Raw genomic sequence first — 27,769 nt, 5'->3', positions numbered from 1 at the left:
TAAAGTAAAAAAAAAATCAAAACTGATACACTATCCCTTCAAAATGGCAAATGAAATACAGCGGCTGACCAAACCTCAGGATTTTTCAGGTTTTCAGTACACTTTTAAAAATAGTCCATATTACCAAAATAATGGGTTGGGCTCCAGTTTAACCTTTCAGGGTCTTGATCTAACAGCAGGCTGTTAGAATGATAAAGCATCAAAAAGTCCTGCAGACATCTGTGGAGCTCTGTAAGAACGCAACAGTCTGTTCATACGTTATTAATTGCAGGATGGGTCTCTGAACTAGCTTATAAGGCAGGTTAACTGGCAACAGCAACCATTGCAAAACCTCAGTTACCAAAACCCTTCTTTCATGTAAAGATTAAGAATACCTGAAAACCTGAAAATTATTTTTCATTGGTAATTGGTAACTAGAGAAAAACTTCCAGGTATCAGAAATGAAATTAAAACTGCATATATTTTTGCATGGCAAAAAATTAATGTTAGCTATCCTATTGGATGCCTTTCACCTCTGCAGACTGACTCAATTCACCTTCTCCTTCAGCAGTTTCTGCAACTTGCCGTATAGGACTCCATAGAGCAGCCTTTGAATTCCAATGCTTTCCCACAATATGACAGGACCCATCAGTGAGCAGGGCATATGGCTTCTCATTTCCTGGCAGTCTACTATACAGCGGGGCCTCTTTAGCACGTGTCACCTCCTCCTCTGGTGATGTTCCAAAATCTTTGCATTCTGGCCACTCATAACTATCCAGCCTCCAGGTAGATCTCTGGATGCTACTCTTAAACTGCTTATTAACATTAGACAAAACTGAAACAATATTCCCAAGAAATACTGATAGGAGTAGCTTAACTACCCAAGGATATTCAAGATACTGAAAAGTTATTGTAATGAAGGAGGAAACACCTAGAAGAATGTAGTGAAGGTGCCATTCTGTGTTTCCTCCATAAAAAACTTCTCAGAGGAAGAGGTATAATTGCTAATTGCCTCCCAATTTGGCTAATTACCCAAAGTACAGTAATGGCTTCAGTGCAAAGCCCAAATACCAGATTAAGCTCAAGGCCAGTGTTACAATAACAAATCTCCCAGGCAAAACATCTCTAATCACTGCAGAGCACAGCAAACTGCAAAACACCAATCTTTAACATGCACAGCAAAAAAAGAGCATGATGCAGATCAGATAAATTAGTATCAAGAACAAATGAATCAATATTGTGACCAGCAACTGTTAACAGATATAAATTCCTTAATAACCTCTGGTTAATCTGTTACTATCTCAAACCCTTTGTGCCCTTCATTGGGTGCCAAAAAGGACTATCATGGGTTAACCCTAGCCAGCAACTAGGACCCACACAACCACTCACTCCCCCTCAGTGGAATGGGAGAGAGAGTTGGAAAAAAAAAAAGTAAAACCCGTGGGTTGAGATAAAGGCAGTTTAATAATTGAAGTGAAGTAATATAGTCATCGCAGTAGTAGTAGTAGTAATAATAATAATTTTAAAAAATAATATACAAAGCAAGTGATGGACAGCGCAAATGGGCACCACCTGCTGACTGATACCTGTCCCATCCCCAAGCAGTGATCACTGCCCCCCGGCCAGCTTATATCCCTCCCAGCTTATATCCCTCCCATCTTATATACCGAGAATGGCATCATATGATATGGAATATCCCTTTGGTCAGTTTGAGTCAGCTGTCCTGGCTGTGTCCCCTCCCAGCTTCTTGTGCACCTGGCAGAGCATGGGAAACTGAAAAGTCCTTGACTTAGTGTAAGCACTACTTGGCAACAACGAAAGCATCAGTGTGTTATCAACATTATTGTCATCCTAAATCCAAAACACAGCACTATACCACCTTCTAGGAAGAAAATTAACTCTATCCCAGCCAAAACTAGGACAGCTATTCAGTTTTTCATGGATGGTATAGACAAATTTAGGGGGTGGGGGAAAGGTCTGTCGAGTTATGTCTGCATGCATTTGCTTCAATAATTAACATGTCTTTCAAGAGTTGCGAGCAGGCTTGCTCACTTGCCTATTCCTGGAGACCAGCTTGGTGACAAATCAGCTGTTTAATTTCACTGACTGTTTAGTATAAAGTGTTTCTTGTGATACTTAAGTAGTTCTGTAAGAAAATGCAAACTGAAATATAGAAACAATTTTTAAAAAGGATAAAGTTTGCCATACTAGTCATCAGACACTAATGCATATCATAGAAAGGAAAATACAAATATATATAATAATGAAATATTAAAATGTGACAGAGAGAGAAATAGCTTTTTTTAACCTATGCATACCACATATTCCTTATCGCATGGGGAGCAGGCTTGAAGTCTATGCCGGGTAAGTATATATTTTCATACAAAATAAATTCTGACTCCATGTCACAGTTTGTTGCTTTTTTTCACATCTCTGTTTAAAAGTTATACAGTCACTGTCTGTACGAGCAGCTAAGCTGTTAATTCATCCCAATGGCTCTGCTCTGCTAACTGGAGATCTAGGAGCAAGGCAGAAATTCTGCTAGCAAGGAAACTCATACACCAGGAGACATCTGTGCCTTCTTTTCCTGCTGCAGAGATGAACAGAGATTCTCTCATAAAGGGAGGTAGCCCTCTCCAGATCGTTGCTAGCCCCCAGGTGGACCCCTTTCAGGTGACACAGAAGTCCAGAAATCCATCTGTTCCCTGACAAAGACTTTGGGTTTGTCTTCTGGGTTGCAGACCTAACAATCTTAAAATCAGCATCTGCACAGATTTCCTACCAGGAGTTATGGAGCACTCTGCTGACTTCTCAAAAATAAAAAGTTTACTTGCCAAAGGATGTGACTCACCATTTTAAATGGATTTAAAACAAAGTGACACAGAAAAGGAGGGATTCACGTGATAAAATGCAGATGGCTGCAGTTGAGCTAGTCATAGTGGTCCCTTTTCGTTGGCAGAGACATGGATGTATCTGAGCTGGGGTGATCTAAAAGCCTTTAGTTCTTCCTCATGACTTTGAATGATCTGAAAGGGAGTAGCTCAGAAGTAAGTGTGTATGTTGTAGTCATCTAAAGTTAGACAACATGTGTGTCACCCATTCTGTCCCACCTGTATCAACCTCCAGTCTGCTCACCATAAACCTGGGCATTTCAGCCTTTCTGAGCTGATGGCTATTGCTGTGACAAGGAAGTCCTGCAAGATACTTCCCTTTTGTAGCTCGCATATGGGAGTTAACAGCCTTCTCCTTTCAAGCGACTTAGTCATCAAAAAACCCCAATGTCCATCTAGATAGATGAAGTATTTTCTAATTAACATATTCTCCATTTTTTCTTCAGGAACTTTTATCTGCATCATAGTTTTGTCTTCCCCTTGGTCTCTTCTACAAGTCCTCTAGATGCAGGTCCATTGTAAATTTGCTAATTTTCTGCTATAAAAAGCATGTGGATGGGTAATACAACTTTAACGCAAGACAATACTGAGATTTCCCACTTGGTTATCCATGAGCCAGAAAAAATTTCATACTCATTAGCAAATATATTTTCTATATTTGAGTGAGTAGTCTATGGCATAATTAATTCTAAGCAATTTAAATTCCAAATATACCATTGTACATAACATATTTTGCTTTCTTGTCACCTTTCCAATTAGAGTTTTATCCTTTAGTACTAAAGAAAAATTTTTAGTGTACCTGCCTTACTGGTTCACCTCAGGCATTTTCAATGACTGGGAGCAATTACTGATACTAAAATTATTAGGGAGTGTGTGCAATATGTGTTATGACTATTTGAACATTTTTACCACTTTTAAAATAAAAAAGCCAACATCACACACTTGTTAAATTTGCTTCTCTTTTATATTTGTTTACAAACTATTACAAGTAGTTGTGATCTGTAAAATCTCTTTACTCCTACAGTTTTTGGCCTACTTGTTATCCACCGTTTTTGATATTATGTCAGTTTATCTCACATTATTTATCTCCATTATTGAAATTAACCCTGGTAACACTAAATAATAATTGGTAACTAGGAAAATCTTTCTCGTGACTTAGGACACAGAGGTCCCTTTTTGATATCTCTGCTTAGATAATAAAAGGGCAAGAGTCTTAATTTGTTTTTTCTGGTGTCCATTTGTTTGGAAGCTTTCTTTACAAGCACTCCCATAAAGAGCAGTAATGTCTCAGTGCACATAGCTCTTGTCACCATCTTTCCTTTTTACAAGCTTTATTTGGAGAGGCTTGTTGTAGCTGGTGTTACTCAAACCTGATGTAATGCCGCTTCTCAGGGTTATATATATATATCTGAGCTCCATTGTCTTTGAGAGCCTGTGACTCAAACCCTGCTTCACTCTAGCAAAATACCTCTGTGTTTTCTCCCAACCAGGGCAATGCAGAAAACATGAGAAAACATGTGCCTCTGAAGACAATACTTTCTGAGAATGTAGTGGCGGGAGAACAGAGGATCCACCTTCCTTGTAGCAGAGCTCCCTTTTTAGCTTGTGAAACTGGCCATTTGGCATAGAAATTGCTCATTAATAATGAAAAATAATTTGATATCAAGTATTCTTTTTAATCCTATATATTAATTTTATTTCTGTAGTACTTACGAGCCATATCCATAAACAGATGCCTGCAAACACAAAGCCCTGTACAAACACAGGCTGAAAAAAAAAAATCTCTGCCTCCACCCCCAGGTTTCTACATCAGCATGAAAGGAAGGACAACAGATGGGTACAAACAAAGGGATAATACAGAAACGTTGAGGTTCTGTTGCTCAGCGGCATAGACCTCAGCAGGGGTCTTAGCGCACTGGCAATCTAACATCAGGCACTTTCAGTGTATAAACATCACAGTAAAGAGAGGATTTGATTGAGAATAAGGAAGTAGTTTTCCAGCTTTTTACCATCTTTCCAAGTATGGTGAGTAGAGTAGGAGAAAGCAAGACATTGTTTGACTTGCAAAAGGCTGCAGTCAGTTTAAAACATATTGGTCAGGCTATTCTGCTTCCGACGTTGGGTCAGTAGGGGTAGGATTTTTTCCACCTACCTCCCTCTGACTGACACGTAGATGTGCAGACTATCCTAGTCACTCAGCCTCCATCAATAATCAGGGGAGAGAAGCAGGTAACCTTTAGAGGAGATGTATCCCCTTCCCAAGCCAGCCATCTGCAATGGATGCGTGGTATCCCTTGTTCTGCAGGGGTGCCTGTCTCCTGCCCGTGATGCCCTTGACAGAGCTTAGCTAACAACCGTACATATCTAACTACTAAACAGATAGAGCTATGGAGTTTGGCCTATGGATAGGATTTCTTTTGTCTTGGTTTAGCAATTTACTGATTAGGCAGTTTAACTTGCTTTTCAATGCTTTAATATTATTTGAACAGCCAGATGGTTGTTCTTTATACTAAGGCTTTTAGCATGCATATCTATGAAAGTGTACAAAAAGAAATCAGTTTTCAGAGGCTTACCTGAAAGGTCTGCCAGTTTCAGACTGGCAAATATAACAGATATTTGAACCTCAAATTAAACGCTTATTACATAGATATATTAATCAGGTTAGAGCATATTGTTCCTATTGGAATTATAACAACAATGAACTTTTCGGTGAATTTATACTCTAGATTTGAAATGTTTAATGCCAGGTAATAAAGGTAATCTAGAATGAAATATCTTTCCAAACAAACCGGACAGGTTTTCTCATTTGATGGTATTGTGTCTGGAGCTTTTCTAATACAGGAGTGGTGTAAATATGTCAGCCTGTACAGTGAAATATTTTAAGTATGGTTTAAGATACATAAATAGTGGCAGTGTTTGTAAAAGCATGTGTAAATCAGATGGCATTGTAAAGACATATCGAGGGCTTAATGGGAATTTTTCTGTTCTTGATCTGAAAGCCAAATCTCTTTGAAGGGGGGTGTTTAACTGATCTGTCATTATTTAAGTACTGATAGGGAGAAAGAACTCACTTGCTCTGATACACCTGCTGACATAAACAATAGAAACCAGATTTTGTATTGTTATTTGAGAAAAGACATATATATTTGACTGGACTTTTTGAAAGAAGAGATTAAATACTTTTATCATGTTATGTTGAGCTGCCTAGATTTTTCTCTAGCCTTGGTCCACTCTGCTGTAGCAGTACTGCTCTCTGCCATTTGCACCTGGTTCTTGGCAACCCACTCCCAGAGCAGCATACTGGTGCTGGGCGGCAGCAACTCTCTTCTCCAGCAGCAGTGGGTGACTGGGTGAAGCAGAAGCTTTCTGCACTTCTGTCTGCATCTCTGTCCTTCTTGTCATGTCCCTCTCATGCTTCTTTCAGCACAGACAAAATGTGCTTGGGAATCCAGACTGAACTTGTGAGGGAGATTAGCTATTTGAATTGTGGTCTTATCTTGTGCTGCACTAATGCCTCATTTCATTTGTGCTGGTTAATTTAAGATTGCATACCTGGTAAAGGAAGAAAGCCACTGAATTTCCATGCCCAGAAAGACAGACAGTCTTAGGCAAAGGGTAATTCTTCAGCAGCATTTTGCAACTAAACAGTGCTTCCTCAACTGCTGCAAAGTTATATTTATGCTCTCATCTATAATCTTTCTTAAACAACACAGAATTTGGAGGAATTTACTGATGTTCCTGGACTGCCTGAAGTTACTGATAAGGAACGATAAAATAAGTGTATTTGTGTGTTTCAGAATATCTTCATCAAATCAATTCTGCAAAAGTTTTTCTTCTCAGGAGCACAACACTCCAACGGAACAACTGTTCCAGGGAGAACAAAATATTTTTTCACATTTTACCCTTGTTGATATTTCAATTCTATTACAGTGGCAGTTGCTAATTGCTGAATAATACAAGTCACTTGTCAGAAGTTTCTATTGGCATGTTATTACCTCTGCTGAAAAAGGAAGATTAACTTAGCACTTCAGTTACAGGACCTAAGCAGGATTTCATACAGAAAAACATCAACATGCAGAGCACAAAGTTTTTTTCTGCGGCCAGATAAGTATGGGAATTTTCATTTTGGCAGTTAATACGAAGTAGCACCAGAATATAGATACAAAGTCTGCAGTCCTGAAACACTAGCTATAAATTTATCAAATTTATGATTTTCAGATATTTCTTTCCTTTTATTTCAAATTAATTTCAAAAGAGTTTTTTGTTTGCTTTTTAAAAAATGTCCACTCAGACAACAAAAGCTCTCCATTCTCTGGTATTAACTGGTTAATAGGTGAAATTAATGTTTAAAATAAAATTTGTTGTCAGACTCATAGCACACAATATTATGTTAGAAGCAGCGTGCAATTAAGATGTTCCCCTTAATAGTAATGAAAGATTTCATCAGTTGTGAAGTCATAATAAAAACCCAGTTGTCTGTGCTATTTATTTGGCAAGTATGAAGTTTTCTGCTCTTTTTTTCCCCATTTTGTAAACATTCAGTTACTCTGACTGAAAAATCTGACTGCAGCACTAGAAAGACACTGTCCTGCCCTGAGATGTTTATAGTCTGAAAGGGAGAAGACTGAAAAAAGGATTAAAGCACATGGGTATCTGTGTGATTAAGGTTATGATTCACATCTTTAATGATGGTATCTTCTGTAGATTCCTAAGTAGCCATTAGTTTTTCCTATTTTGTTATGTGTCCTGATTTTTTTTTTTACTGCATCTCTCATTTACCTGTCTGTTCTCCACTTCTAACATAGACCTATTCTCCACAATGTGTCCCTGGCTTTCAAGCTCCCTTAACATCTGTCTCCCTACCTTGTCCTTGCTTTTGAACAAAAGAAAATAACAAAATATACCATCAGAAAGAGACCACGACACCAATCTTGATTCTGAATGTGGAAAATATTTTTTTATCTAATAATTCAAAGGAGTCTTTTCTCTTCATGTGATAGCCATATTCCATGAAGAACACATGGCTTTGTTTTGGGGCAAAAGATATGGGTAGAAAGGGGCTGTCCATAATGATGGAGGTTGTTCATAGTCCCCAGGTTATACAATTCATTTCCCAGAGACTGAAGCATCTGAAGTTTCCTCCTGGTACACACTTCTGCAAAAGCAGATCACAGACTGGCTGTCTGATAGTGAGAATACTGTAATGGCATGATAAACTGCTTTTGTTCCCAAATATGAAGGAGGCACAGCCCTCAGAACAGCAAATCCAGCCAGAAATCATGAGCTTCATACACAGGAGGTTTTATACTTTTTACTGTTTTTTTTTTTTTTTTTTGTCTGATCTTTTTCGGTATCCAAATATATACAGCCTTTTTTTTTAAATTACAGACTGCATTTTTTCACCTGCTCAGCAACCCAGCTGGAGCAGATTTTCTAGATAGTTCAGCAACCAGCAACTCTCTTTCCTGTGTTCGCTGACAGATAGTCAGAAAAGCTTAGCACTGAAGATAAGATCTCCTTAGACATTGCAGCCTGTTCTCTGCCCTTGCAGGCAAACAGGACACAAAAATCCCCTTCATAAACTTATTTAATTCAATTCTAAACATGTGAAAATGTTTTGTTCCTGTTACTCTTTCTTGAAAGTTGTCCAGACAGGTCTGTGGATAGATTTGTTTCAGTAGCTTCAGTGTTAAAAGGTACTTGTGTCCAGTTTATTACCCCTAGCTGTTCTTGTGCAAGCATTGTTCTTCGGCATAAACAGTTTTATTTGCTCTTAGCATTTAACCCAGCATATATTTATAAGCAGCTGTATATTTTCTTGGCCTGCATTTTGCCAGGCCAAACAAGCAAAGCCTTTCACACACTGATCCCAGCAGTGCTATCCTGCACCTTTTTGAAGTCAGAAGCCACTCTTCTTGAGCATTGGTGACAAGCATTATGTGCCATACCAAGGATGAAGTGTCACGAGCACCTTCTACAACAGCACTGATGCTTCACTACCTGTACAGCTAATACTGCCTAGTATTGTATTTTGTTGTTTCATGCTGATAACTCATTGTTACCTCCCCTCATGATCATTTCCATTCATTACCTTCTAACTTGCAGCAGAAGTTCCTCTTAAGTGTCTCAAAATCCTGGATTCATCCCAGCCATGTAGTTTTCTTAGGACTGTGTGGTCCTTGTGTAGACCATGAAGAAATATAAGCACTTCGAGTGAGAGTTCAGAACAGAACTGCCCTCTGAAGATGCCTCTTTTTATTGGCTTCTGGGCAACACACTTCTTAAGTAGCTGAAGTGACATCCCTGAGTTAAAGGTGATTGATACATGGCAGCTGATCCAATCCCTGTGATCCTTGTCCTTAGGGTCTTCAAGCTCCTGCTGTAAGTGGTGAAGATACCCCTTGGTATCAACCGTGCCTCTTTGCTTTATGTCACCAGCAAATTTGTCGGCAAAAGATGTGCCAGTTTCATTCTTGGAAACATTAAAAATCATATGGCTGTGTCCTGGTTTTGGCTGGGATAGAGTTAATTTTCCTCCTAGTAGCTGTTATAGTGCTGTGTTTTGGATATAGGATGACAATAATGTTGATGACACACTGATGCTTTCATTGTTGCCAAGTAGTGCTTACACTAAGTCAAGGACTTTTGAGCTTCCCGTGCTCTGCCAGGTGCACAAGAAGCTGGGAGGGGACACAGCCAGGACAGCTGACCCCAACTGGCCAAAGCAATATTCCATACCATATGACGTCATGCTTGGTATATAAAGTTTGGGGGAGTTGGCCTAGGGGCAGTGATCACGGCACAGGGACCGGCGGCATCGGTCAGTGAGTGTTAAGTGGTTGCATCACTTCCCTCTCTCTTTTGTTGTTTTCCTTTGCATTACATTGTGGTTATGATTATTATTAAACTGTTCTTATCTCAACCCACAAGTTTTCTTACTTTTGCCCTTCTGATTTTCTCCCCCATCCCACTGGGGTGAGGGGAGCAAGCAAGTGGCTGTGTGGTGCTTAGTTGCTGGCTGGGCTTAAACCATGACAGGCTGTGATCTAATCCGCCGCAAAGTCTGCAAGGGGTGTGTTTGCATACTCCCTTTCAACACTTACCTACTGCGGCCTCCTCTTAACCTGTCTCCATAATGTCCTCCAGTTTTTAGTCCTGCAGTGACCCAGATCACATTTGCCTGTCTTCTTAAGTATGGGTATTACTTTTAGCACTCTCCAGACATATGGAACATCACTCTCCAGACAATGGATGTGGAACACTGGGCTCCAGGAGTAGCACTACCCAGTACCTGTAATTTTGGGCAGCAGCATGCGAGATGTTTATTTCGGAAGGAGTTGGAGAACAGCTGCTCCATGTGCCACTGTGCCAGCTGTGCCAATCATCCACAGAATGATTCCTTATAACAGAGTTAAGATCTGCAGTAAAAGACTGTCGTGGTTCAGCCTCAGTTGGCAACTAAACACCACGCAGCCGCTCGCTCACTCCCCCCACCCCTGTGGGACGAGGGAGAGAATCAGAAGAGCAAAAGCACAAAAAAACCCAACTTGTGGGTTGAGATAAGAACCCATTAATAATTACAATAAAAATAATTATAATAATAATGATTATGATAATAATAATGATAATATAATAAGATGGAAAAGGAAAAAAAGGGAAAAAAACAGAAACACAAATGGTACAACTGCTCACCACCCGCTGACCGACGCTGCCCGTCCCTGAGCCGCGATTGCTGCCTCCCTCCCCCAGCCAGTTCCTCCCAGGTAACATACTGGGCATGACGTTACATGATATGGAATATCCCTTTGGCCACTTTGAATCTGCTCTCTTAGCTGTGCCCCCTCCCCTCCCGGCTTCTTCTGCACCTGGCAGAGCATGGGAAGCTGGAAAAGTCCTTGACTAGTACAAGCACTACCCAGCAACCACCAAAACATCAGTGTGTTATCAACATTATTTTCATACTAAGTCCAAAGCACAGCACTAGGCCAGCTGCAGTGAAGAATAACTCTATCCCAGCTAAAACCATGACAAAGGCAAAAAATTGCAGTTCTTTAAGTACCACAAAACAAATCAGGGGAAACAAGCTACCAATGTTCTGGGTCTTCCTTTTTGTTGAATACGGTAAACATTTGTTAAACAAAGTAAAAAATACAGTGTTAGAAAAACCTTGCTGCAGAATCTGCAAGTTGATATGGCAGCTCTTCCAAAGCTTTGGAAGATAGCTATCTTTGATCAAAATTCACTAATGTCTTGGAGTTTTGCTTCCACCTAAGGTGGAGGTAATTTCCATTCCCATTATCTGTCCTGTTTTGGCCCCCAAATTCAACATCATTATCTGTATTGACAAGTGAAGCAAGTGCTTATTTAGTTTTGAGGACCTTCCAAGATTATCTTTAATCTTGACCTTCTCAACAAATTTCTTTCTTCCTTGCTTTATTTTAATTAAAATGGTTGAGAAATGTTTGCTACTATTTCAAATAACCTTTGAAAGCTCTGGCAGAGCTTGACTTGCTGTCCTCTTGAACTCTTGAAATACAACTGTTTATTCTAGCATTTCAATGGGAGATGAATGCTAACCTCTTCTGAAAATCTAGTTCCAGGAGTGAGTTCCAAGCTCATAAAAATTCTAGCCTGAATCCTTAAGTGTTTTCAAAAGCATGCAAGAAATGAAGAAGGTTAATTATCAGTGACTTTCATGTAAGTCATTTAGATATTTTTGAAATTTTTACCCAGGCTGTAAAGCCTGTCAGTCATGTAATCTGAATCTTTTGTAGTTAGCTCATTTTGCATACAGTAAAGAGCTACCCATTTATACCTTCTGTATTTTCAAGTATAAAAAGGCTAAAAATTTTCAGAAACAGCTTTTTATATGTACTTATGATCAATATAATTTCACTACCCGTTCTTTATTTACCATTTCACACTTTTGTTTTGAATTGATACAAAGATTACAACATATCAGCTTGTAACATTTTCACTTGTTGGTTTATCTAAAAATTGTTAACATTTGTTTTATTACAAATCAGTAAAAATTATTTCATGTTAGAATCAAAAAGATCAAAGCCACCTACTAAATCTTTTTGGGGTTTGCACTGACAATTATAAGACTATTCCTTCAAACTAGTTTGAGGTGTTTTTTAAAATGAGTTACTGTTTCTTGATTCTACATTCTGGATTATTACTGGGGAACCAGCTGCAAATGTCCTGTCACTTCTAATACAGACAATATTTTTTACTTCTGTTTCATACATAACCACCAGTAGTAAACTGGAGATTTAAGTTGCGTTTTAAAAAGAGGTCTCTTGGTATTTCTTATTGAGTGCATACACTATGACAATTCTGACGGGTGGATGAACACCAAATAGGCTTTTCCTAAATTACAATAACTTTATAGAAATTAGAAAGTGAGAATCTGACATACTCTCAAGGTTATATAAAGACAAAGCAATTAAATACCAAGACTGTACAGAGCTAAAACTGCCCGTCTGTACTTCAGAGACAGCCTGCATATACTGGGGTGGAGAGCACAGAGGACTATTCTGCCAGTACCAACACACATGCAGGTGCTGCAGATGCTAAAGTTTGCCCTTATGGCAGGAGAAAATCGCTGCAGTTTGGGTCACTGATCCTTCATCCATTGCCATAGGATAAGAGTGACACAGAAGAGGATTAGTTCGACAGCTTCCATCTTGTCTGGGAGCCAAATCCAGGAATGGAATTGTTTTATTAAAAAGTAGTAATTTCTGCACAAGAAAGAAGTTTCATGTGAAGACCTATTTTTGTTTGGTATTATGTAACTATGACATATGGGAAACCTGCCCTGTGCTGCCTTTGGGAGGTGCCCTGTCATTCCCAAGCCATGGTACATGTTCTCTGTGTGTCCATGCTCCTGACACCACAGTCTGCTTGGTGAAGATACAGCATGCTTGTCTGGCACATGACAGGAGTTGTTGTCCCTGCTTTGGCTGTCCTGTAGTCCTTGTGCCATGACAACATTGACTCATTTTAATACAGTCTACCCTGAGTGATCTGCATCACACCCTGTGTGTTGACACTGGTGTGCTCCATGCATGGGGGAGTGAGTCTGACATGACTGGCCCCTTGCCCTCACTGAGGTCCTTCTGTCTCCTGCTGCACCTGCAGGCCAGTGCCTGGGTTTGCTTGGACTGGGGGTGTTTGGACCCTCTGCATCTCACAGCACATGGCAGAGATAGGCACCAAGCTGCCTATGTCTATCAGGATCTCACCTGACTCCTGAAAGAAAGGTGGGGGGTCCCTACCCATGTGCTCCACTTTACCCTCCCCAAACTCCAAGATGTTGGTCAAGGCTATGACCACGGCCCAACTCCATTTTGCCTACACAGAGATGCAGTTATGGCAGAAGGCCATGAGTGACTGTTCTGTAGCATATCCTCTTATCCAAACCTACCCTCTTTAGTGCAAAGAAGCCACGTTCCTAGAGCCATGCAAATATCTGGCAATTGCCCAGCAACACCAGAACAACTCCTTCTGAGGCCCCACTTCTTTGGACAAGAAGGTCACTGTGGCCCTGCACTGCCCAGTCACTCTCTCTGATTCACTTACTCGGATTAAGGTGAGAAAAATTCTTACTGGCTGAAATGTAACCACAGTACATGAGGCCAAATCTCTTTTAACTGTAATTGCCAGGCACAGTAGTCTGGAGCAACAGGGAAGCAGGGATGGCAAGGAAAATACACTGTGAACCAGGTATCTTCTATATTAGGGAGGTCAGCTCTGGGAGGCTTGTCCTACCTTTAAATCCCTAGACGTGCAAGCTGACAGACAGTGTAAGTTTTGTAACTCGCTGTCTGCTTACATTAAGCACAATTATGAACTCAGCAGTTCCAAATGACACTACATACCTTGATGGGGAAACCTGGTAGCAAGACAGCTTTAAATGGAAAGTGATTACTGGAGGCTTGGTTCTTTGCCTTATGCGTGTGGGGCTGATGTCTTGTGTCTCACTGGCTTTGCAGCCAGGATGCTCAAGGAACCAGAGCAACTATTATTATCTGGTCAGAGTAATATTTGGCTACTGACAGGACAGGAGGATTGTCCAAGTCCAGGGAGGATGTTCTGTATTGATGACAAAATTGCCTCAGACATGACTGATCTTCCTTTGCCAACCAAACAGTTATTAATGGTAATTAATACTTCTATTTTTAAAAGCAGGGAAGGGTCTGTAAAGAATACAGGATTTAAACACTCAGAGTGGCAAACTGTAGATTATCTCTAATGCCTATGGAATCAGTGAGATCTGATGATTTATCCTGGTTAAAAATTTAAATTCTGGTACCTACAAGTAGCCCCATGAATGCCACTAAATCTAGTAGTCTCCCTCTCTTTCCTATGCCTGCACAGGAACTTGAAGTTTGGTACCAGTATAACTATTGGTCTTATTCTTTATTTAATGACCTAAAATTCTAAACATTTACATGTAATTAAAATAAATGTTATTGTGTTTGTTGTCCAGCATAATGGAAGTGTCTTACAATATTCTCACATTATTATTTTAAAATTTTGGGGGGATGCAAAAGGCTTCCTATTTTACTCACTTTTTACTCTTTAAGAAATATGGCTAACAATTTTTGAGCTCTGAAATAACTATGAAAAGAAACAAAACCAGCAATAGAATAAATATTTTATTCTTTCTGGTATTTTGCTCTGAAAAGGTAATATGAACCACTGGAAAATGTTATAGTGTCTAACCGCACTGAATAGTAATCTACAGTACAAATATATGTAAATTTCCTTAGGCATAGTAGACGCAGGGGGGAAAAAAGGTATACTGTCCTGCTCACGAAGAAAACTGCCCCTGAAACTGCTATTCCAATCTCCTTTTTCTTTAGCAACTTTCTTTTAATTAAGATTATGTTATACTGTTGGTTTTTAATTACTGTCCTAGAAGTCTTATGTGGAGACTTTAAACAAAGATAAATATTGATAAATAACTCTTAAAAATAAGATCTCAGAAAGCAGAAAATAATTCATCCCTTTTAACAAACTTTTAAGTGTCAATTCAAAAGGAATAGGCTTATATTTTCTTCCATATTTTAAGCCATGGTGAAGAAAAGATTTGTTGGTATCTATGCTGGCAGTCGCTGAGGTGAGCAGCTCTGGCTCTGGCACGATCCTCAGTGGAGCGTGGAGCTGAGACAGCTGCAGGGAGCCTGCAGCTTGCGCGACAGCAGCTGATGAGACTTGGGCAGGACCAGGAGCAATGGTGGCCAAGCCTCCCACACGCATAAAAGAAGCCCTTAGGGAGTACTTGTGACCAGGGTGGGCAAACAGGGCATGATGCGGCAGTTTGTGCAGAAGGGCATACAGGAAAGGCGCTGAAGCTCTGCCAGCTCAACCAGGTATCAATGATACCCACCTGGCAGAAAGCCATGGCCTCTCTCAGCTCTGCACCCACCACGACTGATGCGGCTGCCCAGGTGCCAGGCTGCGAGGTGTGTTCTGCTCTTATGCCAGTATGGACACCAGTAGTGAGCACACCTGTGGGAGGTGTGCACAGGTAGAGGAACTCCTCCATTAGTGACAGAGCTCTGGGAGGAGAGTAGGTTGAGGAGTATCAGGGAGAGCAAGAGAGAGAGAGAGAGAGTACAGGAATCACATCCTACCTTCCCTGAGACAGGCCCAACAGGCAGACAGGACACATGATATGGAGGATTCTCTATCCTTTCTCTGCCTGGCTGATCACAGTGACTTTAGAAAGCAAAGATGACCAGTTCCTGCCCAGCACAGCAGGCACATCTCCTCTGTGACTACCCCACCTTCCCAGGTACCCCTGCATAACAGGTATGAGGCTCTGCAAATGGAACTGAACAATAAGGAGGATGATGGTTCATCTAGCTTGGAGGTATTGCCAAGGTTAAGTCAGCCTATGCCCTGTGTCAAAACGGCTTCCACAAAGGAAAAAGATGGGTCATTGTCATTGGACACTCGCTGCTGAAGGGAAGAGAAGGCCCACTATGCAGACCAGACCCACTTATTAGGGAAGTTGGCTGCCTCCCTGGGCCCGGGTTAAAGATGCGAAGAGAAAACTTCCTACCCTGGTACAGCCCTCAGATTACTATCCATTATGGATTTTTCAGGTAGGCAGTGATAAAATTGCCACTAGAAATCCCAGTGCAATCAAGAGAGACTTCAGGGCCTTGGGGTGACTGGTTAAGGCATCAGGAGCACAAGTAGTGCTCCCCTCTATCCTTCCATTTCAGGGAGTGATGAGGGAAGAAACAGGAAGAGCGAGCAGATCAATACCTGGCTTCAAGCCTGGTGTCACCGGCAGAATTTGGAGTCAGTCTACAAAACACCAGGCCTGCTGGCAACAGATAGGGTACACCTCTCTCAAGGGGGGAAGAAGACCTTTGTACAGGAGTTAGCAGAGCTCATTGAAAGAGCTTTAAAACAGATTTGAAGGGAGAAAGGGGTAAAACCAGGCTCACTAGAGATAAATCTGGGGGTGGCATGCCACTGTTTGAGGGGTGGCATGCTAGTGAGTTCCTTCAGCCTGCTGTCTCAGTGGAGGTAGGGGATGGAGATCCATGCAGCAGCAAAGGCACAAGGGTTATTGATGTGTTATAAACCATGGAAACACCTGAGAATGGTCACATAGGAATTAGGGCTTCTTACCCCAAAAAGGTGGTGGGATCAATAGCCCAACTGAAGTCCATCTACACTAACGCATGCAGCATAGGCAGCAAACAGGAGGACCTGGAAGCCATTGTGCAGCAGGAAAATTATGATATAGTTGCCATCACAGAAACAATGTGGGTTGACTTGCACAACTGGAGTGCTATAATGGCTGGCTATAAACTCTTCAGAAGGGATAGGCAAGCAAGGACAAGTGTTGGGGTAGCCCTGTATGTTAGGGAGGGTTTTGATTGTCTAGAGCTTAATAATGGTGACAATAGGGTTGAGTGTTTATGGGTCAGAATCAGGGGGAAGGCCAACAAGGCAAATATCATAGTGGGAGTCTGCTATAGACCACCCAACCAGGATGAAGAAGGAAGATGAAATATGCTATAAGCAGCTGGGAGAAGTCTCACAATTGCTAGCCCTTGTTCTTGTGAGGGACTTCAACTTACCAGATGTCTGCTGGAAATACAATATAACAGAGAGGAAACAGTCTAGGAGGTTCCTGGAATGTGTCGAAGAGAACTTCCTGACACAGCTGGTGAGTGAGCCAACTAGGGCAGGTGCCCCACTAGACCTGTTATTCGTGAACAGAGAAGGACTTGTGGTTGATGTGATGGTTGGAGGCCATCTTGGGCACAGTGATCACAAAATGGTAGTGCTTTTGAATCTTGGAGAAGTAAGGAGGGAGGTCACCAGAACTGCCACCTTGGACTTCTGGAGGGAAGACTTTGGCCTGTTTAGGAGCCTGGTTGACAGAGTCCCTTGGGAGGCAGTCCTGAAGGGCGAAGGATTCCAGGAAGGCTGGACATTCTTCAAGAAGGAAATCTTAAAGGCACAGGAGCAGGCCATCCCCATATGCCACAAGATGAGCTGGCGGGGAAGGAGACCGTCCTGGCTGAACAGAGCGCTTTGGCTGGAACTCGGGGGGAAAAAAGAGAGTTTATGATGTTTGGCAGAAGGGGCAGGCCACTCAGGAGGACTACAAGGATGTTGTGAGGTTATGGCGGGAGAGAATTAGAAGGGCCAAAGCCCAGCTAGGAATTAATCTGGCTACTACAGTAAAAGGCAATAAAAATGTTTCTATAAATAGCTTAGCAAGAAAAGGAGGGCTAAGGAGAATCCCTATCCTTTATTGGATGCAGGGGGAAACATAGTGACAAAGGATAAGGAAAAGGCTGAAGCACTTGATGCCTTCTTTGCCTCAGTCTTTAATAGTAAGTAAAAGTAAGTTGTTCTTGGGGTATGCAGCCCCCTGATCTGGAAAGACAGAGACAGGGAGCAGAATGGAGCCCCCATAATCCAAGGGGAAATGGTTAGTGACCTGTGGTAGGGTTGATAGATCTTCTTCCCTGGGATCACATGAAAGAAACGTGGCTGTAGGAGTTAACTGTGAAATATATTTTCTTACTGGCCTCCTCTCCCTACCCATGGAGCCTAGAATTCCTCATCTCTAGCTGGCTGTATGCAGGAAACTGGAAAGCATTTTAGCAAAAGTATTACAGTCTGTGGAATTTTTCTTGGTGATTAGATTAATTTTTTTCCTTTCACCTCTACACATTGTTAGTGCTAGTATGCGTCTTGACTATGGTGTCTCTCAGACTTTCAAGATTACAGAGTTATGTGAAATCTAGTGTTGTCACACTGAATAATGACCCAGTAAAGTGTCTGGATTTCTTCTGGAGGAAACTAAAGGGGAATCTTGTACTGCAACCACAAATATGCATAGATATAGAAACTGAAGCTGGCCCTTAAACAGCTTCATGTTTTATGCTTTGTGATGATGTTTGATCCGGAGGACCAGACTACATCTAGCCAGATAATATACCTGAGCCACAGGTTATGTGGGATTAGAGGACTCAACACCACCTCTTTTGGTCTACCAATCCACTCCTTTACTGTAAAATTAGGCCCTTGCATAGACATACCCTGAGGCTCACAGCTAGATTCCCCTCTTCTTACAGGAGCCATTATATATAATTTTTTTTTATACTGAGTGTAAGGACAGTGACTATCAGCAAAATTCAAATTATATTTTTTTTCCTACTTTCTAAAAATGCTGTAATGGAAATTCAATGCTTACAGAAAGTGATTTTCAGTGAGACTTTGCTATTCATTCAGTTTTTGAGCAGGAATGATTGATACCAAGTGGGTGGCAATCAAATAACCTGCCAAGGCCACACACTGAATTGTTGCTTTCCCTAAATCTGCATCCCATCATCCTACTCACTAGCAGTCCTTGTTTATACAGGCAGCCTCCACCTGCTAGAAATTGATAGAAATGGCCATATAACTACTAACCACTGAGAAAAATGGAACAACATTTAACAGTCCCCACATTAATGAATCTAGTTTTCAGGTGAATACTAAAGAAAGGCAGAAAAAATCCCATCAGCCTGATTACCGAATAGTGTTTTCTTCTTCAGTGATCGCAGTCATGTTATTTTGTTAGCCATTTTAACATGCCCAATGCACTATTAGAGTGCATTCTGAAAGATGATTTTTTTTTAAGATTAATCGGTATTTAGGATTAAAACCGTAGCCCTGTGCTCTTATCCATTACATTCTTTGATAAAGATGAATGTTTAAGTTGCCCTGATTTGTTGCAAATATTAAGTTGCCCTAAGTGTGAATTATAATGTGTAGGGGAGTGATTTTCTTTTATCTATGCTTCTTATGATGAAATTATTTCATGTATTCTTAGTGATACCTCATGTCCTGCTGCCAGGTATGCTGTTCTGGTCCATATGAAGCCTAAATGTGAAGAAAATTACACTTCTCTCACTCAAACCAGAATAACTGAAGTGTTGTTCTTTTTAGCCAGAATTACTGGAAGTATTTCATCCCACTTGATTCTTCCTTGTGCTCAGAATCATCAGCTAAATGGATGAGAAAAGGGTAGTGAAGGCTGTAAGCATGTTAAGAGAAAATAATTATGAAATGCTTGATTATGTCACTCAGTGGCAGTGTAAGCATACTTTGAAGGTAAGTATCAGCCCAAGGTTCCAAAATCAGGGATGATGTAGAGAAAATGAAATTATCTCAAAAAAGATAATTTCAATAATTTCAATAAATTAAATTATTGAAGCTGGCCAGTACTGTGAAGGACAATAAGAAGGGCTTTTTAAAATACATTAATGGTAAAAAGCAGGCTAGAAATACCATTGGCCCATTGCTTGATGAGAATGGTCACCTCACAAGCAGGGACATAGATAAGGCAGAGATGTTAAATGCTTTCTTTGCCTTGGTCTTCAACACCGATGGTGGGCTCAGAGACCCCCAGAGCCCTGGGCTAGAGAACCATGACTCTGGGAATGATAAACTCCTAATAAACCCTGAACTTGTACAGGACTTGCTGCTCCAGCTAGATCCCTATAAGTTGATGGGGCCTGATGGGATTCATCCAAGGATACTTAAAAAGCTGGCTGATCTCATAGGAAGACCCCTTTCAATGGTTTTTTTATACTCTTGGGAATCTGAAGAAGTTCCAGTTGACTGGAAGCTGACAAACGTCCCAATCTTCAAGTGCAACAGGGGTGAGCCCAGTAACTACAGGCCTGTCAGTCTCACTTTTGTGCCTGGCAAAATTATGGAGAAGATTATTCTGGGAGTTATTGAAAAACACCTGAAAGACAATGCAATCAGTGGTCCCAGCCAGCATGGTTTCACAAGGGGAAAGTCCTGCCTAATAAATTTGATTTCCTTCTATGACGTTACCCACCTAGTTGACCAAGGAAAGCCAGTTGATGTGATCATTTTGGATTTCAGTAAAGCTTTCAATACTGTATCCTCCTGGACAAAATGTCCAGCATACAGCTGGATAGACACATAATGCAGTGGGAGAGCAATTGGATGATGGGTTCAGATCAAAGGGCCATAGTAAAAGGGGTTACATCAACCTCTCCAGTGTGGGTCCCTTTCACAGGGTACAGCCCTTCAAGAACAGACTGCTTCAGCGTGGGTCCCCCACAGGGTCACAAGTCCTGCCAGGAAACCTGCTCCAGCATGAGCTCCTCTCCGCATGGGTCCACAGGTCCTGCCAGGAGCCTGCTCCACTGGGGGCTTCCCACGGGTCACAGCCTCCTTTGGGCATCCACCTGCTCCAGCGTGGGGTCCTCCACAGGCTGCACGTGGATATCTGCTCCACCATTAACCTCCATGGGCTGCAGGGGTACAGCCTGCCTCACCAAGGTCTTCATGGCAAGCTGCAGAGGAATGTCTGCTCTGGCATCTGGAGCACCTCATCTCTCTTCTTCTTCACTGACCTTGATGTCTACAGGGCTATTTCTCTCACATATTCTCACTCTTCTCTCCAGCTGCAATTGTTTTGTGCAGACTTTTTTTCACCTTCTTAAATGTGTTATACCAGAGGTGCTACCACCATCACTGACTGGCTCGGCCTTGGTCAGCAGCAGGTCTGTCTTGGAGCCAGCTGGCATTGGCTCTATTGACCATGGGGAAAGTTTCTAGCACCTCCTCATGGAAGCCACACCTGCAGACGCCTGCTACCAAAATCTTGCCATGCAAACCTAATACACATGTTCACACTTTGCATTGCAAGGGGAGCAGTCCATCTTAGGGGTAGTGTCTGAGAGTCCCTTGAACCTAGAAAACCTCCAGCCTTATCAAGAGACATGCACCTCAGCCAGATTCAGGCAGCACTGCTGCAGGCGATCGCCATAGGTGAGTTGGTCTCTAAGCTGTGTCCCTACCAGAGGATCTCTGCTCTGAGGTTACTCTGCTTTTTCTGATAATCCTGTGGACTTGCAAACCAGATGGTGGAAACACCAGTCATTTCCGTGGAATCAACCTTTTGGCCAGTGAAAAACAACTGTAGAAGAGAATTTTTAAAGATAAACATTTTTTATATTCTGCTTTAATTCATGCATTTGTCCATTTAAATGGCATTGACAAGACCATAAGAATCACTTTGTGGAAAGGAAAGCTTTCTCCTTGTTAAAAAACCAGTTTGGTTCAAGCATAGACTAAAGAAAGTAGCCACTTTAAGTGTTTAAATATTCATATTATTTTTACCTATGTGATCTAAAAATATTAATTTCAACTAATTCATTTTTTTTGCCTTGACTAATGAAAGCAATGCTGTCAAATGCAAATATGCAAGTAAGCGATGTATCTCCTAGTGAAATTACCAAAATACAAGGTTAGGACCCCTAATTCAGGCAATGATCTTTGGAGATGCTGACTATAAAATGTCTCTCTACCTGATATTCAAATCACTGTACTCTGCAATCACATAAAAAGCATTCACAAAGTGACAGGTCGTGCCTGACTAATTTTGAATCCTTATTAATCTTAAGCACCTCTTTTCTCAGTGTTCTGCTGTTTTAAGTCCAAATTACCAAGAGGTATTTCCTCAGAACAAGCTTTTAAAGTAAATACAATGTCACAAAGTATGTGATGACTAACATCTCTATTGCTCCAGAACAAGACAGAATCGCAGAATCCCAGAATGGTAGGGGTTGGAAGGGACCTCTGGAGATCATCTTGTCCAAACCCCCTGCTTGAGCAGGGACACCTAGAACAAGGGGCACAGGAACGCATCCAGGCGGGTTTTGAATGTCTCCAGGGAAGGAGACTCCACAACCTCCCTGGGCAGCCTGTTCCACTGCACAGGAACGCATCCAGGCGGGTTTTGAATGTCTCCAGGGAAGGAGACTCCACAACCTCCCTGGGCAGCCTGTTCCACTGCTCTGTCACCCTCACAGGAAAGACGTTTTTCTTCATATTGAGGTGGAACTTCCTGTGTTCCAACTTCTGCTCATTGCCCCTTGTCCTGTCATTGGGCACTATTGAAAAGAGCCTAGTCCCATCGTCCTGACACCCACCCATTAGATATTTGTAGGTACTGATGAGATCCCTGGTCAGTCTTCTCTTCTCCAGGCTGAACAAAACTAAGCCTCTCAGCCTTTCCTCATAAGGGAGATGCTCCAGTCCCCTGATCATCTTCATAGCTCTCTGCTGGACTTGCTCGAGCAGTTCCACGTCGCTATTAAACTGGGGGGCGCAAAACTGGACACAGCACTCCAGATGTGGTCTCACTAGGGCTGAGTAGAGGGGGAGGATAACCTCCCTCCACCTGCTGGCCACAGTCCTTTTAATGGAGCCCAGAATATTGTTGGCTTTCTTGGCCACAAGGGCACAGTGCTGGCTCATGGTCAACTTGCTGTCCACCAGCACTCCCAGGTCTTTCTTGACAGAGCTGCTTTCCAGTAGTTCAGCCCCCAGCCTGTACTGGTGCCTGGGGTTGTTCCTCCCCAGGTGCAGGACGTTGCACTTGCTCTTGTTGAATTTCATGAGGTTCCCCTCGGCCCAGCTCTCCAGCCTGTCCAGGTCTCATTGGATGGCAGCACAGCCTTCCAGTTTATCAAGACGATCCAAACATCTCCAAACTATCTCCAGCGATTGCTCTAATTTAAAAATATACTACATTGTACCTTTGAAACAGATTATTTAATGTTAGATCTTATGTTGGCACTTTGTTTGCAATCACTTGAAGTTTTTTATGCAAATGCTTAAGGAGAACTCTTATGAATCGAACAGGGTTTTCACAATTTAAGACATGCTCTGTAAGTGACATTGTCACTTTAGAAACTCCACTATAGACCTACCAAAATTAAGAAGAATATGGTAATCCCAGCTGTGAAATAAAACCTACATAAGTTTTAGACTAGACTCATCTAAGGGATCTTTCATACAACACAGTGAGTGTTCCTAAACTTCTCTGAATGTATGCAGTTTTATCCATTTCAGCTAAAACTAGTTAACCATCTGAGAGACAATTCTCTCAGGAACATGAAAATATAGAAACAGACTTTTTTTTTCCCCCAAGCCTCTCCCTGTTGGGATGCCTCACAGTGCAGGAACTGCAGAGATCCCTCTAGCACCAGAATTGGAGAAAGGGATCAATAAAGCTGCTTTACAAGGAAGTCTTTGCACCTGGTGTGAAGGGCCATTCATTCCCCTTGCCATTCACATTGGTGCTCCAGCTGCTGAAGATCTGGGGTGGTTTCAACTCAGTTGCCATGTTGCTGTGTTCAGAACTGTTTTGTGTGGACAAAGAGCAGATTCAGATGCCTCAGAGAAAAACAAAAGTGAGGGGGCCAAGAATTTTAGATGCTGTCTGGGAATATCTTGATAGCCATCTGCAGTCTAACCAATTAAAAAAACACCATTTAGTGTATGGTGTACTTTGCTGCACCATACTCTAATGGTATGTTTTACATACCATTTACATACCTTTGTTTCCTCCCTCTTAAACAGATAAACTACAAACTGATCCTATAAAGGAAGTACAGATAATTTATTCATTAATATAGCCAATAAATAGGAATAATTCCAAGCAGAGAGCTATTAATGAGAATATCATCCCTAAAATTATTTCAGGAGAGGAAAAGAAAAGTAGCCCGTGGGTGTGTGGGCATAATTATCCCCTCAAAACAAGCAGAACGGAACTGCCAATGAGAAGATGAGGGTCTCTTTGAAGTTACTTTTTTCACTGGAGAGCTCTGATACAGGTCTTGCATCATGGTTAAAACACTAGTAGCCTTATGAATCTAGGGTCAATTAGATAATTTACCAAACACCTAGTTATTAGGTACAGCTTAATGGGATACTCATAAGTGCACCTGAAAGTGCATTATTGTTAATGCAGTAGATAATCTTCAAAAAGAGTTTAAATGAATCAACTTGCTTGAAAAAGACATTTTCAGGTTCTGAAATCTTTCCAGAGCATTGTTCGTTCAAAGACAATAGCTGGCAGGCTGCCTAAGAAAGAGAATGTGATAAAGAGAAGACTATTATATCTGGCACTTCTTTTGCAGGAAACTGTAACTCCTATGTCTCATTTTTCTGCTCTGCTTGATAATGTAATAATTCTCGTGAAAGGAATACACGGAAATATAATGAAAAATGATATGATTGTGCAGTGAAAGATAAAGCTATTTTAAACTCAGTGGTTTCAAAGTACTGCACAGCGCTTTAGCCGTGTGGCCATCTGTTGAAGTCAACACGACTCATTTACCTCCAGATATTCACACTACCTTGAAAATTGAGTTGAGTTCAGTTGAGTCTTAGTCTCTGGCTACCTGGACATAGCTCTAGGTGAGTCATTTCAGGCTCTGTGCATGCATGGGGCAAGTGCCACAGAACTGCATCTAAATTTTACTTCTAATCACAGGCAAAGCCAATTCGGGGTGTGGGGGTGTGGGTGGTGCCCCAGTGTTAACAGTTCAACTCCTGTTTCCTGTTCCACAATAAATTTCTGCTGCACCTGATTCTTTTTAGAATTATGAAATATGAATATATACAAAATGTTTCTAAGTAATAAAGTACAATCTAGACTCTTTTCAGTAGTGCTCAATGACAGATTCTGTGATCTGCAACTGATATTGGGATATTATTATTAATGCTGTTGTTGTCAATCAATCAACTACAGGCAAATTGCAGGTTTACTTGTAGGTATTCCTGGGAAGTAATTCATTCAAGACTTGATCCAAATTGTGCCAAGTTCATCATCATGTTTTTTATCGTCTATGATAGTCAGCTTTTGAACAAACCCTTAACATTTCCCATTAGATGAGTACAGTGAGAATTTAATCTATCTGATTTATTAAAAGAAGCACTGAGCAATTTTTTTCTTATGTGGTATCAGCAAGTAGTAGTCAAATCTGGAAAATAACATCAAGTGTCAGAATATCTCTGTTTCTCAAAACACAGAAGCATTTGGAAACACTTGAAAGCCTCTGTACTGAGGGCAGAGTGATCTTTGCAGGCAAAGCATCACTGCTGGGGAACTCAGGCTCCTGCATGCTCCGCAGTGGGATGTGCTGCCCAGTCTCCTCCTGTGGGTAAATAAAATTCTCCCACTGGATTGCAGGGCTGTGCGATAAATAATGTGCTGCAGAGTCAGAGAGAAACAGAAGGAAATTGAAGTGCTACAGAGTACTGCTGCCATAATGGAGCACAAGACCCAGGTTCAGGTGTCAAAGATTGATTTCATTTAGACACAGTCAGAGCACTCAGAATACAGAGCAGCCTCAGGACAAAGCCCTTCAAAACAAGTGCTATCTGCCACTGAACCCAAACATTGCTCTTCAGGAGATAAACAAAGTGCCTGTATTTTTGTGACATTATAGCTACTATATTCATTTTAAGCTCATCTGGCAAGTTCTGAAAACAATATCAAGAGGAGAACAAAGTCATTTAAAGGTATCCCTGAACCCATAAACATGTTTCTTGTACAGATAGATGACATTTGGGGACTGAGTTAAAAAGATCAAATTAGCATCAATAAGATATGACCCCAAGGAGCAACAACTCAAGAACTTATCCTTGGGGGACTGCTTCAGGGCTATAAGCAGCTTCAGATCACTGGTTTTTACAAAATAGTTATTTTATGTGGACCTGATGAGTAACACTTCAGCCAGGCTAAGGCCAGCTCTGGGCCTGCTTATCCTATTACTTCCAGCTATGCTGGCAAAAGTGATGCTTAAATATCAAATAAAGGAATCTATTTCTCTATGAACATATGTTATTTTAGGATGAAAAGATGTCAGTCATGTGAAGAGTGGCAAAGATAATGCGATGTGGAGATGTAGGTCAAAATATTGGAACATTAAAATTAGTAATTGTACTAGCAGTATAATAAGTTACCATATGGAAGCACTTTACAAGTGCCGGTAGAAAAGAGAGAGAAAAATCATTGCAACAGAGACAGCAGCCTGACCTGGGACAGCACATCCATCAGCATCAGCTGGACAAGTAAATAGGACAACTGGGAAATGACAGTTATATGAGCAACTTTACTTTTAAGGCTTAAGGATAAAGGAATTCTGTAAAGTTAGACAGAGGTTTTTTAAAAACCTCCTTACTTCAGAGAAAAAGTAAATACACTATATGTTGATGACTAGGAGTTAAAAAAAATCTTGTTGAATAAGGAGGTCTTAGTCATAAAATGAGTGAGAGTCGTGGAATCCAGCTTCATGTAACACAGTGGAATCAGTCTAAAAGATTATAATTCACATTTTCATTATAAGTATAATGAAATGAGAGCTTGCAGATCAAACAAAGTCATCATTAAAAGCCATGAATCAAAGAAGCATTGAAGCACAGGCATATTTGACAATCTGATGCAGATACTGAAACTGGTATTGGGCTAATTAAAATGTTCACTAGAATACAGAATGTTTTAGATTTAAGAAAGTTACCATAAGCTGCCAAAAATAAAGATTTAAAAGGCTGATAAAGCAATTCCCTAAATTCCTTAAATCCCTCACTCTTTCCTTGTAGGGTTTTGGGGTTTACTTCAAAACCAGTGTAGTGTTTAGAACAGAATCAGGAGAGGTTGCATGGAAGAAGATGCTTATTCCAAAGACTGATTTCAGAGAGTCATGAAGTGTTACAGGTTGGAAGTGACCTCTTGAGATCATCTGGCCCAGCCCGCCCCACTAAAGCAGTCAGCTAGACCAGGTTGCCTAGGACTGTATCCAGCTGGGTTTTGAATATCTCCACAGATGGAGACTGCACAACCTCTTTGGGCAACCTGTTCCAGAGTTTCATCACCCTCAGAGTAAAAAAAAAGTGTTTTCTTGTATTCAGATGGAATTTAATGTCTTGTGATTTGTGTCCATTGCCTCTTGTTCTGTCACAGGGCACTACTGAGTGGATTCTGGCTCCCTCATTTTAATTCCCTCCCAATGGGTATCAGTACACATTTATAAGAAGCCCCCTAGCCTTCTCTTCTCCAGGTTTTCATTTAACATCAGCAGAAAAATATTTTTTTTGTAATTCAGCAGGGCAATAGGTAAATCTTACAAAAAATTCTGGAGTTAAAATACTTGGAAATTGTGCCCCCCTGCTCCAGGTTTTTAATCCAAGTGGGATTCCCAGGGTGTGTTCCATCCCAGATTTTATGGGGCATTTTGAGAAATCTTGGAGAGACTTTCTGCTCTTGGGTCTTTAATTGTAATAAATTGCTAATGGAAAACTCTGAGCATAATTAACTTCAAAAGGTTTGTTTTCCTTTACTGAAGAGAGGATCCTAAATAGTGTCTCTTTGTAGTGCTGTGACTGTCAGCAAAGAAACATTCTACCCTGAAACTCTTACACAGAACTAAATACATAAGGCCAAAAATAAATGAGGTTATAAGCTAATTTACCAGAGGGGCCATAGCTTGGCCTTTATACTCCTACAAAAAATACTAGTATTATTCAATTGAAGG

The sequence above is a fragment of the Phalacrocorax aristotelis genome, chromosome 1 (assembly GCF_949628215.1).
Source record: "Phalacrocorax aristotelis chromosome 1, bGulAri2.1, whole genome shotgun sequence".
Taxonomy (NCBI): Eukaryota; Metazoa; Chordata; class Aves; order Suliformes; family Phalacrocoracidae; genus Phalacrocorax; species Phalacrocorax aristotelis.
The sequence above is the reverse complement of the archived record's forward strand: the minus strand, read 5'-3'. Positions refer to the sequence as shown.